Genomic DNA, 13045 nt, shown 5'->3' with positions numbered 1-13045 from the left:
CATGGACTTCCATCTGAAGATCCTTTTCAGTTCTTAACTTAATTCTTACAGATATGTGATACTGTTAAGACTAATGGAGTAGATCCTGAAGTCTACAGGCTCATGCTTTTCCCTTTTGCTGTAAGAGACAGAGCTAGAATATGATTGAACTCTCAACCCAAAGACAGCCTGAACTCTTGGGATAAGCTGGTCACGGCTTTCTTAGCCAAGTTCTTTCCTCCTCAAAAGCTGAGCAAGCTTAGAGTGGATGTTCAAACCTTCAAACAGAAAGAAGGTGAATCCCTCTATGAAGCTTGGGAAAGATACAAACAGTTGACCAAAAAGTGTCCTTCTGACATGCTTTCAGGATGGACCATCCTGGATATATTCTATGATGGTTTATCTGAGCTATCAAAGATGTCATTGGATACCTCTGCAGGTGGATCCATTCACCTGAAGAAAATGCCTGCAGAAGCTCAAGAACTCATTGACATGGTTGCAAATAACCAGTTCATGTACACTTCTGAAAGGAATCCTGTGAATAATGGGACGCCTATGAAGAAGAGAGTTCTTGAGGTTGATACTCTGAATGCCATATTGGCTCAGAACAAAATATTGACTTAGCAAGTCAATATGATTTCTCAGAGTCTGAATGGAATGCAAGCTGCATCCAACAGTACTCAAGAGGCATCTTGTGAAGAAGAAGCTTATGATCCTGAGAACCCTGCAATAGCAGAGGTGAATTACTTAGGTGAACCTTATGGAAACACCTATAACTCATCATGGAGAAATGATCCAAATTTCTCATGGAAGGATCAAAAGCCTCAACAAGGCTTTAATAATGGTGGAAGAAACAGGTTTAACAATAATAAACCTTTTCCATCATCCACTCAGCAACAAACAGAGAACTCTGAACAAAATACTTCTAATTTAGCAAACTTAGTCTCTGATCTATCTAAGGTCACTGTAAGTTTCATGAATGAAACAAGGTCTTCCATTAGAAATCTGGAAGCACAAGTGGGCCAGCTGAGTAAAAGGATCACTAAAATCCCTCCTAGTACTCTCCCAAGCAATACAGAAGAGAATCCAAAAGGAGAGTGCAAGGCCATTGACATAACCAAAATGGCCGAACCCAATGAGGGAGAGGAGGACGTGAATCCCAAGGAGGAAGACCTCCTGGGACGTCCAGTGGTCAATAAGGAGCTTCCCTCTGAGGAAGCAAAGGACTCTAAGGCTCATCTAGAGACCATAGAGATTCCATTGAACCTCCTTATGCCATTCATGAGCTCTGATGAGTATTCCTCTTCTGAAGAGAATGAGGATGTTACTGAAGAGCAAACTGCCAAGTTTCTTGGTGCAATCATGAAGCTAAATGCCAAATTATTTGGCATTGATACTTGGGAAGTTAAACCTCCCTTGTTCATCAATGAACTAAGTGATCTGGATCAACTGACATTGCCTCAGAAGAGACAGGATCCTGGAAAGTTCATAATAACTTGTACTATAGGCACCATGATCTTTAAGGCCTTGTGTGACCTTGGTTCAGGAATAAACCTCATGCCCCTCTCTGTAATAGAGAAACTGGGAAGCTATGGGGTGCAAGCTGCTAAAATCTCATTAGAGATGGCAGACAATTCAAGAAAATAGGCATATGGACAAGTAGAGGACGTGTTAGTAAAGGTTGAAGGCCTTTATGTCCCTGCTGATTTCATAGTCCTGGATACTGGAAAGGAAGAGGATGAATCCATCATCTTAGGAAGACCTTTCCTGGCCACAGCAAGAGCTGTGATTGATGTTGACAGAGGTGAACTAGTCCTTCAATGGAATGAGAACTCCCTTGTATTTAAAACTCAAGGATCTCCCTCTGCAACCATGGAGAGGAAGCATGAAAAGCTTCTTTCAAAGCAGAGTCAACCCAAGCCCCCACAGTCAAACTCTAAGTTTGGTGTTGGGAGGCCACAACCAAACTCTAAGTTTGGTGTTGAACTCCCATATCCAAAGTCTAAGTTTGGTGTTGGAGAGTTTCAACAATGCTCTGAACATCTGTGAGGCTCCATGAGAGCCCACTGTCAAGCTATTGACATTAAAGAAGCGCTTGTTGGGAGGCAACCCAATGTTTATTTATCTAACTATATTTTTGTTTTTCATGTTTTCTTAGGTTCATGATCATGTGGAGTCACAAAATAAATATAAAAATTGGAAACGGAATCAAAAACAGCAGAAGAAAAATCACACCCTGGAGGAAGCACCTGCCTGGCGTTCAACGCCAGAACAGAGCATGGTTCTGGCACTGAACGCCCAAAATGGGCAGCATCCTGGCGCTGAACGCCCAGAACAAGCATGGTTCTGGCGTTCAACGCCAGAAATGGCAACAAATGGGCGTTGAACGCCCAAAATGGGCACCAACCTGGCGCTGAACGCCCAGAGTTGTGTGCAAAGGCATTTTACATGCCTAATTGGTGCAGGGATGCAAATCCTTGACACCTCAGGATCTGTGGACACCACAGGATCATCTCAGGATCTGTGAATCCCACAGGATCCCCACCCACCTCACCCTCTCTCTCTCTATTCATGATCATCCCTTCTGTTTTCCATTCACCACTCACATCCATACACACATCCCTCCATCTCCTCCATATCTTCTTCTTCTTCTATTCTTTCTTCTTTTGCTCGAGGGCGAGCAACATTCTAAGTTTGGTGTGGTAAAAGCATAAGCTTTTTGTTTTTCTATTACCATTGATGGCACCTAAACCTCTAAAAGAGGGGAAGGGAAGACAAAGGCTTCCACCTCCGAGTCATGGGAGATGGAAAGATTCATCTCAAGGGTCTATAGCTCAGTGGTAGAACATGTGGCTGCAAATCAAGAGATCCCTGAGATACCTCAGGGGATGCACTTCCCTCCACATAAATATTAGGAGCAAATCAACACCTCCCTAGGAGAATTGAGTTCCAATATGGGACAACTAAGGGTGGAACATCAAGAGCACTCCATCATCCTTCATGAAATAAGAGAAGATCAAAAAGCAATGAGGGAGGAGCAACAAAGACAAGGAAGAGTCATAGAAGAGCTCAAGGACATCATTGGTTCCTCAAGAAGGAAACGCCACCACCACTAAGGTGGATTCATTCCTTGTTCTTATTTCTTCTGCTTTTCGTTTTCTATGTTATGTGCTTATCTATGTTTGTGACTGCATTACATGATCATTAGTATTTAGTAACTTTGTCTTAAAGTTATGAATGTCCTATGAATCCATCACCTCTCTTAAATGAAAAATGTTTTAATTCAAAAGAACAAGAAGTACATGAGTTTCGAATTTATCCTTGAATCTAGTTTAATTATATTGATGTGGTGACAATGCTTCTTGTTTTCTGAATGTATGCTTAAACAGTGCATATGTCTTTTGAAGTTGTTGTTTAAGAATGTTAAATATGTTGGCTCTTGAAAGAATGATGACTAGGAGACATGTTATTTGATAATCTGAAAAATCATAAAAATGATTCTTGAAGCAAGAAAAAGCAGCAAAGAACAAAGCTTGCAGAAAAAAAAATAGGCGAAAAAAAATAGAAAGAAAAAGAAAAAGCAAGTAGAAAAAGCCAAAAGCTCTTAAAACCAAGAGGCAAGAGCAAAAAGCCAATAACCCTTAAAACCAAAAGGCAAGGATAAATAAAAAGGATCCCAAGGCTTTGAGCATCAGTGGATAGGAGGGCCTAAAGGAATAAAATCCTGGTCTAAGCGGCTAAACCAAACTGTCCCTAACCATGTGCTTGTGGTGTGTAGGTGTCAAGTGAAAACTTGAGACTGAGCGGTTAAAGTCAAGATCCAAAGCAAAAGAAGAGTGTGCTTAAGAACCCTGGACACCTCTAATTGGGGACTTTAGCAAAGCTGAATCACAATCTGAAAAGGTTCACCCAATTATGTGTCTGTGGCATTTATGTATCCGGTGGTAATACTGAAAAACAAAGTGCTTAGGGCCACGGCCAAGACTCATAAAATAGCTGTGTTCAAGAATCATCATACTGAACTAGGAGAATCAATAACACTATCTGAACTCTGAGTTCCTATAGATGCCAATCATTCTGAACATCAATGGATAAAGCGAGATGCCAAAACTATTCAAGAGGCAAAAAGCTATAAGTCCCGCTCATTTAATTGGAGCTATGTTTCATTGATAGTTTGGAATTTATAGTATATTCTCTTCTTTTTATCCTATTTGATTTTTAGTTGCTTGGGGACAAGCAACAATTTAAGTTTGGTGTTGTGATGAGCGGATAATTTATACGCTTTTTGGCATTGTTTTCAGTATATTTTTAGTAGAATCTAGTTACTTTTAGGGATGTTTTCATTAGTTTTTATGTTAAATTCACATTTCTGGATTTTACTATGAGTTTGTGTGTTTTTCTGTGATTTCAGGTATTTTCTGGCTGAAATTGAGGGACTTGAGCAGAAATCAGATTCAGAGGTTGAAAAAGGACTGCTGATGCTGTTGGATTCTGACCTCCCTGCACTCAAAATGGATTTTCTGGAGCTACAGAACTCAAAATGGCGCACTTCTAATTGCTTTGGAAAGTAGACATCCAGGGCTTTCCAGCAATATATAATAGTCCATACTTTGGCCAATTTTAGACGATGCAAACTGGCGTTCAACGCCAGCTCTCTGCCCAAATCTGGCGTCCAGCGCCAGAAAAGGATCCAAAACCAGAGTTGAACGCCCAAACTGGCACAAATGCTGGCGTTCAACTCCAAGAAGGACCTCTACACGTGCAACACTCAAGCTCAGCCCAAGCACACACCAAGTGGGCCCCGGAAGTGGATTTATGCATCAATTACTTACTTCTGTAAACCCTAGTGACTAGTTTATTATAAATAGGACCTTTTACTATTGTATTAGACATCCTGGATTGTATTCTGATCCTGTGATCACGTTTTAGGGGGCTGGCCATCCCGGCCATGCCTGGACCTCTCACTTATGTAATTTCAATGGTAGAGTTTCTACACTCCATAGATTAAGGTGTAGAGCTCTGCTGTTCCTCAAAGATTAATGTAAAGTACTACTGTTTTCTATTCAATTCATCTTATTTCGCTTCTAAGATATTCATTCGCACTTCAACCTGAATGTGATGAACGTGACAATCATCATCATTCCCTATGAACGCGTGCCTGACAACCACTTCCGTTCTACATTAGAATTGAATGAGTATCTCTTAGATCTCCTAATCGGAATCTTCGTGGTGTAAGCTAGAATGATGGCGGCATTCAAGAGAATCCGGAAGGTCTAAACCTTGTCTGTGGTATTCCGAGTAGGATTCAATGATTGAATGACTGTGACGAGCTCCAAACTCGCGATTGCCGGGCGTAGTGACAGACGCAAAAGGATAGTAAATCCTATTCCAGCATGATCGAGAACCGACAGATGAATAGCCATGCCGTGACAGGGTGCGTTGACCATTTTCACTGAGAGGATAAGATGAAGCCATTGACAAGGGTGATGCCTCCAGACGATTAGCCGTGCCGTGACAGGGCATTTGGATCATTTTCCCGAGAGAAGACCGAAAGTAGCCATTGACAGTGGTGATGTATCACATAAAGCCAGCCATGGAAAGGAGTAAGACTGATTGGATGAAGATAGCAGGAAAGCAGAGGTTCAGAGGAACGAAAGCATCTCTATTTGCTTATCTGAAATTCTCACTAGTGATTTACATAAGTGTTTCTATCCATATTTTATTAATTAATTTCGAAAACCTCATTACTATTTTATATCTGCCTAACTGAGATTTGCAAGGTGACCATAGCTTGCTTCATACCAACAATCTCCGTGGGATTCGACCCTTACTCACGTAAGGTATTACTTGGACGACCCAGTGCACTTGCTGGTTAGTTGTGCGAAGTTGTGAACCATGGCATTGGCATCATATTTTTGGCGCCATTACCAGGGAAAGAAAGAGCGATGAATTTTACATAATTAAAGTATAATCACAATTTCTGCGCACCAACACCCAATTAATACACACAAATACAGATGATGCATGTCTATTCCTAAATAGGCCATGAGCTCATGTATCAGTTGGTTGTCCATACCCGACAACATCCTTGAGATAGTATTGCCATCCCTATCTCAGAAAACATCCCCTCCGTGAGTGTTACGTATCGCCGTTCTCATGGAGATTCATTCATCCGGTCTCTAGTGAGCGTTACGTATCGCCTTCCTCATGGGGCTGTACTCAGTCTCGCATGAGCACGTATCGCCATCCCCATCGAGTTGTACTCTTAATTTCAAGTCTAGTGGGCGTTACATATCGCCGTCCCCACCGATCAAAATTTGTTTCCTCCATGAGCGTTACTTATCGCCGTCCTCATGGGAACCCTCCTTAGGTATCAAGTGAGCGTTACGTATGGCCCTCCTCACAAGATTGTGCTCAACATCAATTCCAAATCATAATCATAACACGAGAGAGGTGATCCTTCATCCTCAACTTGCCTAATCCATGAGCAGGATGAAACTACCGTCCTCACCAAATCAATAATATTCATAGTCTTTAATCAAATTCACAAGTCGTTAGATTTATTAACCCCAATCCTTTACTAATTAGTTCAATTATATTAACTCGTGAGTGGAAAAATACCACTGTCCTCACCGTGGATGGGACAAATCACCATCCCCGCAACCAAGTCATCCGGTTTAACTAAACGTTTATTCGGAAATAATGCAATATAATTCATTCCATATACTCACACACATTTTAAAACCCAAAAACTAAGTTTCAGACCTTAATTGGGGGTTATGGAAGGTTACAAGCTTGCCGGAAAATCCAAAGAATAAAAAATAGAGTTTAATTAATGAAACAGGACTTGTGCGTACGCATGACCCCCGTGCATACGCACAACTTGAAAAATTCCTGGGTGTGCGTACACACACCTCTCATGCGTACACACGAGTCTCTTCACTCGCTCCGCCTGGTGCGTGTGCACAACCATGCGTGTGCGCACACATACCAGAATTTCTGGTTTTTATGAAACTCTTATATTTCAAATTTTTATACCAAAATTCAAACTCTCATAACTTTTCGAACTCCGAGCGCCAAGTTATGGCCTGTTGATAAACCCCTATTTTATGATTCATCTTATGCTCAATTAAGTATTTTTATCAATTCTTCACCCACTTATTCATATGAATTGCATAATTTTACAATTCATTCCTTATTTTATGATATATTAGAAAACATGTTTCTTATGCTTTAAAATTATTTACTTTAATTATCCTTTATTACCATTTGATGCCGTGATTTGTGTGTTAAGTAATTTCAGGATTCATAGGGAAGGAATGACTTAGAGGACAGAAAAGGAAACATACAAAAATGGAAGAAAAGCACAAAAATGGAGTTTTGAAGAAAAGGCAGCGACGCGTACGCGTGGACGACGCGGACGAGTGCCTAGAGCAGAACACAAATGACGCGGATGCGTGACTGACGCGTACGCGTGACAAAGAAAAATTTCCAAACCACGCGAACGCGTGACGGACGCCACGTGCAGTAAATTGCAGAAGTCACCCCCAGCGATTTCTGGGCCCTTTTTGGCCCAAATCCAAGCCCAGAAGCGCAGAATAAAAGCCAGAGAATGGGGGAATCAAGGAGGACATGGAAAAACAACATTCACATACATAATTTTAGATTTTAGATGTAGTTTTAGAGAGAGAGAGAGGCTCTCTCCTCTCTCTTAGGTTTTAGAATTAGGATTTCTCTTATTTTATGGTTATTTTCTTCATTCCAGGTTCAATGTTCCTTTAATTTATTTTATACTTTTATTTATTCTATTACTTTAATTGTTATTTATCTTTTCAATTTGGCTTATGAACTCCATGTTAGAATTGATTTCTTTATTTAATGCAATTTGAGGTATTTCAGATTTATGATTGTTTTATTCTATTTATGATGCTTTCAATTTAATTTAGATTTTTTTCCTTTTGGTTTTGGTTAAGTAATTGGTAACACTTGAGTTATCAGACTCAGCAGTTGATTGAAAATTGGAATTCTCGCTTATTGATTTGGATCACTCTAAAACTAGTCTTTCCACAGGAGTTGACTAGGACTTGAGGATCAAATTGATTGGTCCACTTGACTTTCCTTTATTTAGTAAGGGTTAACTAAGTGGGAGTGATAAACAATTCTCATCACACCTGATAAGGATAACTAGGATAGGATTTCCAGTTCTTATACCTTGCCAAGAGTTTTCTTTATAATTATTAATTTATTTTTCTTGCCATCTAAATTACTTGTTCTCTACTTCAAAAACCCAAAAATACACCTTTTTCCATAACCAATAATAAATCATACTTCCTTGCAATTCCTTGAGAAGACGACCCGAGATTTAAATACTTCGGTTATAAATTTTATTGGATTTTGTTACTTGTGACAACCAAAGTTTTTGTACAAAAGGATTCTCTGTTAGTTTAGAAACTATACTTACAACGCGATTATATTTTTATAAAATTCTTTACTAGCAGAAATCCGAACGTCAAAATGGCGCCGTTGTTGGGGAATTGCAAACGTGTGCCTTATTATTGGTTATTGTAAATATTTTATTTTGCTTGTTTATTTGTTTTTATTTTTATTTTTAATTTCTATTAGCTACTATGAACTCTCACCCCCGTCGCTTTGAGTTTGGTTCTAATATTGTTGCAAGGAATGTGAGCTATAATAGGAACATGCATCCAGGTCAAAACAATCAAAGATGGAAGGAGCCTCGAGGATCTGATCAACCCTTTCGGCAACAACACATTCCAAGATACCATGGACAACGACCATTCTACAATGCATGCCAAGACAATAGTTACGGTGGACCTCCTCGTGACAACCAACCCCCACCAGTTTACTATGGTCAAAAGCCATTCCGAGGTGCGTACTAAGATGATAGATACGGTGGACCCCCTTGTGGTTACCAACAAGCCCCATCATACGTCTATAACCCACCTCCTCAACATAGCTTTGAACCACCATACTCACAAGCCAACCATAACCATTCACCCCCATATGCCCCTAACCCTTATCTACCCCAATTCCAATCCAATTACTCCCAAGAACCACCACTCCCATATGCACCATATCCATGCCCATCAACCCAAGAAGCACAGGATCGTCTCAAGGACACGGTGAACCAATTTCATGCAACCCTTCATCAATTGGAGCAAGCGATAAATCGATTAGCCCCCTGTACGAAGAAGACACTAGAAGCTCCAGTGGACAACACGGAACATGACTTTGTACTGGAAGAAGTAGAGGAAGCTGCAATTATCGAAGAAGATGAATTGGTTGAAGACTTAGGAGATGCTGAACCTCCATGGGAATTAGGAATTGTGGAAAATTTTGTCAAAAAATTTGAAATCGATGCTAAGGAGGATAGTGCACAACCCCCAAAGCATGTATCTTATAAAGAACTGGACGGAACAATTCAAGAAGCAAGTTTCCTTGGTAATGATGAGCATGAATCAAGTTCTTCTAATGATGACCTTGCAGTCACAGTTGAACTCTTTGAGATAGAAGATTCTTCCCCAAGTGAATATGAAGATGATGTGGAGGTTGACTTTTCTCAACCTCCAACTTATGACTCGAGTAATGAGGAAGACATTGAAGACTTTGAACAAGACGTGGTTACAATTGAAGAGATTAGTCAGGAATTGGAAGAATTCACAGAGGAGTACAAGGAAGTGGAGCCTGAAGAACCACTGGAAACACCACTCCCACGGCCATTACCACTAAATACAAACTTCAAGTGGGTAAAATCCTTAGCCTTCATCCTTACTTTTCCACTTGAATATGGCTTGCTTGAAACAGATGGCCAGCTTAGCGCTCTTTGCGGCTTTAAGAGTAAGAAGGAGATGATTGGTAATACTAGAAGTTGGCATCCAAGGTTCAATACGGTTCCACGCTCCGATTGGAAATGCAAGGATTGGTATAGAGCTCGATTTAATGGGTTTCGGAAGATGTTTGGGTATCTCAGTGGAAATTCAGATTTCGTACCACCCGGCTGGAAAAATGAAGATCAATGCAAAGACGGATACAAAAGTAAGGTTTGGGATCCTGGGATTCATTCTGACAATCAACACCCGTGGAGCCTGAAAACCTGCTTTGAGTTGATCAAAGGCTTTACATGCCTAGTCTGGGACCCCGGAGGATATTGGAACTACAAAAGTTGGTGGAGATTTCTGGATGAGTTCAAACACAAGCCACCATGACAATGAGCTCATCAAAATGTCCAACTTAAGGACTTTAACTAAAAGTGCTAGGTGAGAGACAACCCATCATGGTATGATCGTTCCTTTTTCAATTTTATTTCGTTTTGTTTGTTTTTAAGTTTTATTTTATTCTATTTTATTGAACTTGGAATTATTCATAACATCCATATCAGCATTGCATTATATATATATAAAGCACCCCACGCGTGCGCATGGGCCACGCGTGGGCATCGATTCAAAATGGACGTAACAATCCAATGCCCAAAAAGTTGGGTTGGAATCGTGCAGCTGGTATGCGTTAGGCACAATTTGGGCCACGCGATCGCGTTAGTGACGCGAACGCGTCACTTTCACTTCACTCACACCACGCGAAAGCGTGGGCGACGCGTACGCGTCGTGTGAATATTCTTGCCCCCTAAATGGAAACAGAGAGTTGCGCCAAAACGACGCTGGAATTGTGCATTTAGCACAATTTTGAGTGACGCGTACGCGTGCTCCACGCGTACGCGTCACTTTCATTATCCATCACTCATGCGATCGCATGGATTTGAATCCTCTTACCCCCTTCGACGCGAAACCCTAACTCATTTCGCGTCCCCATCACCACCCCCTCCCCCTCTGCACTCTCCCTCTTCCCCTCTACCACCACCGACCAGACACCACCACCCCGCCCCACCTCGCTGCGCCCCCAGCACTGCGCCTCCCTCGCAGAACCCCCTCCTCCCTTCTCTTCTTCTTCCCTCTTTCTCCCCTTCCACTCTTCTCCCTCCACGACCCCCACCCCATCGCCGAACCACCACCGCGCCGCCCCGCCCAGAACCGCCGGCCACCACGCCACCCCAACCCTCCCCTCCTCACCCCCTCTTCTCCTTTCCTCCCCCATAACCCCCTTTCATCCCCAACCACCAAACCGCCACCCTGCCTCCACCGAACCGCCACCGTGACCGCCTCCCAGTGCCGCCGCATCACCACCACCATCTCTCTGATTCCAAATTTTATATCTCCGTCCACCAGGTTACACCGAACACTGATTCCTGTCCCAAGTTAGTTAGTTAGTCGCATATTTTTTTTTTCAAATTCTGTTCAAATTAGGATAGTTAGAGATGCATGATCGTAGTGGATTTTAGGTGGTTAGGTAGCTAGGATGTGGTTAGTGGATTTAGGCCTGATAATTGCGCTGTTCTTGTTACTTGTTTTATCTGTTTCACAATTTTGAATTTGCTATGATGATAATGCTGTTCATAAGCTATTCCTTACCATTCTTTAATGCAGATTGAGTTTGTTTATTCTGAATTCTTGTGAATTACTATTTATTACTCTTTCCTGCACTACCTTATTATCATATGAACTGTTTTTGCTACTATTTATTACCCGAAAATGTTCAATTTTTAGCCAAAATGCTATCCAATTTTTTTTCAGCAAATTGTTTCACTCAACTACCATTCATGAATTAGTTTTGGAAATTTCAAGTTTTGCACTAAATGATTTCAACCAAAACAATTCATGCATGCACGGGCTAGCTTTCTTATTCTTTCTGATTCCCTTATTCATTAAATAACATTATTGATGATTCCACTTTCATTTTGCAATTCTTCTCTTTTTATGAATTAATCATCAATAATCTGCAATATTCACTTGAATTTGAGTTACTTGTTATTCAAGTTTGTGAAATTTTAGTTAATTGGAAACCACAACATCATGCCTCTTACTTTAACTTTATTTTTACCTCTTAAACTACTTTAACTTTCTCACTCTTCTATTAGTTTTTAACTAACTACTTTAAAACCATTTCAAGGCATGATTACTGTTTTTTCTAATTAACAAGAATTCCGCATATCATATATTTTGAATTGTGATTTTCATTCTCTAATTTTTCACTTGCATACAATCCAAAATTTTACATCTATTTAACTCAATTCATACTTATATTGCTCTTTTATTCCTCTTTTGCCCCTCTATGCTTCTATTGATAAATTCCTAATTGCTTAACTGTTTTCCTGCTTTATTTTCTTAAATTGTATCCTGGAACTTCTACTTTTCAGGATGTCTGACCCTAAAAGCAAAGAAAAGGGCAAAGCAACCACTGGCAAAAGAAAAAGAGGAGAATCCTCTACTTCTATATTGGATATTCTCCATGACGATTCCTGGTGGGAGAAGAATTTTACCCCGTAGAAAAAGGCTGATCAGTTGGTGCCTGCCACTGACCCAGTAAAGTTTGCCAACAGATACTGTGAACTGAAATATCCAGTCTTTGCAACTTCCAGGAACCTATACCTGGAAAAGACCCTCAAAATCCCAGAAGAACTCAAACAATACACCTCAGAACAAATTAAACAGAGAGGCTGGTTCTTCCTGGAAAGGAACTTGACTGAAGTCAACTCATCCTAGGTCAGGGAATTCTATTTAAACTACTTCAAAACGTCCCTGGATGCAGTGCAACTCAGAGGCAAACAGATTCTGGTTATAGAGGAAGAAATTGAAGAAATCCTCAACCTCCAGCCTGAATCAGATCAACCATATGGTTACCAAAAGGCTGAAGAGGTATGCGATTCATGAGATTTGACTGGGACGCAGTGAAGAGGACTATAGCTCTTGATCCTACCATCCCATAGGTCATGAGCAAGTCCACAGTGGCCCCAAAGGGAATTAAGCTTATCTATCTGAATGATGAGGCTCGGCTTTGGTAGCAGATTCTAAGTAACTACGTCATGCCGAGCACATGATACAGAGGTGCCAGCAGCCATGATTACCCTCATTTGGTGTGTGATGGAGGGCAAGGACCTATATCTTCCCCACTTCATCCGGTATTACATGACTAGGGTCCATGTTAGAGACACTCT

The 13045-nt window shown here is 40.9% G+C and overlaps 1 non-coding gene across 1 annotated transcript; it reads right to left on the bottom strand.

Moving 5' to 3' along the window:
• Positions 1-234: 234 nt before the first annotated feature.
• Positions 235-342, bottom strand: LOC112787523 (small nucleolar RNA R71). The gene has a single exon (XR_003194932.1). It is a non-coding gene; the product is annotated as a small nucleolar RNA R71 (small nucleolar RNA).
• Between the last annotated feature and the right edge of the window lie 12703 nt (positions 343-13045).

This window comes from Arachis hypogaea, chromosome 20 (assembly GCF_003086295.3).
Source record: "Arachis hypogaea cultivar Tifrunner chromosome 20, arahy.Tifrunner.gnm2.J5K5, whole genome shotgun sequence".
Classification (NCBI taxonomy): domain Eukaryota; kingdom Viridiplantae; phylum Streptophyta; class Magnoliopsida; order Fabales; family Fabaceae; genus Arachis; species Arachis hypogaea.
The sequence above is the reverse complement of the archived record's forward strand: the minus strand, read 5'-3'. Positions and strand labels throughout refer to the sequence as shown.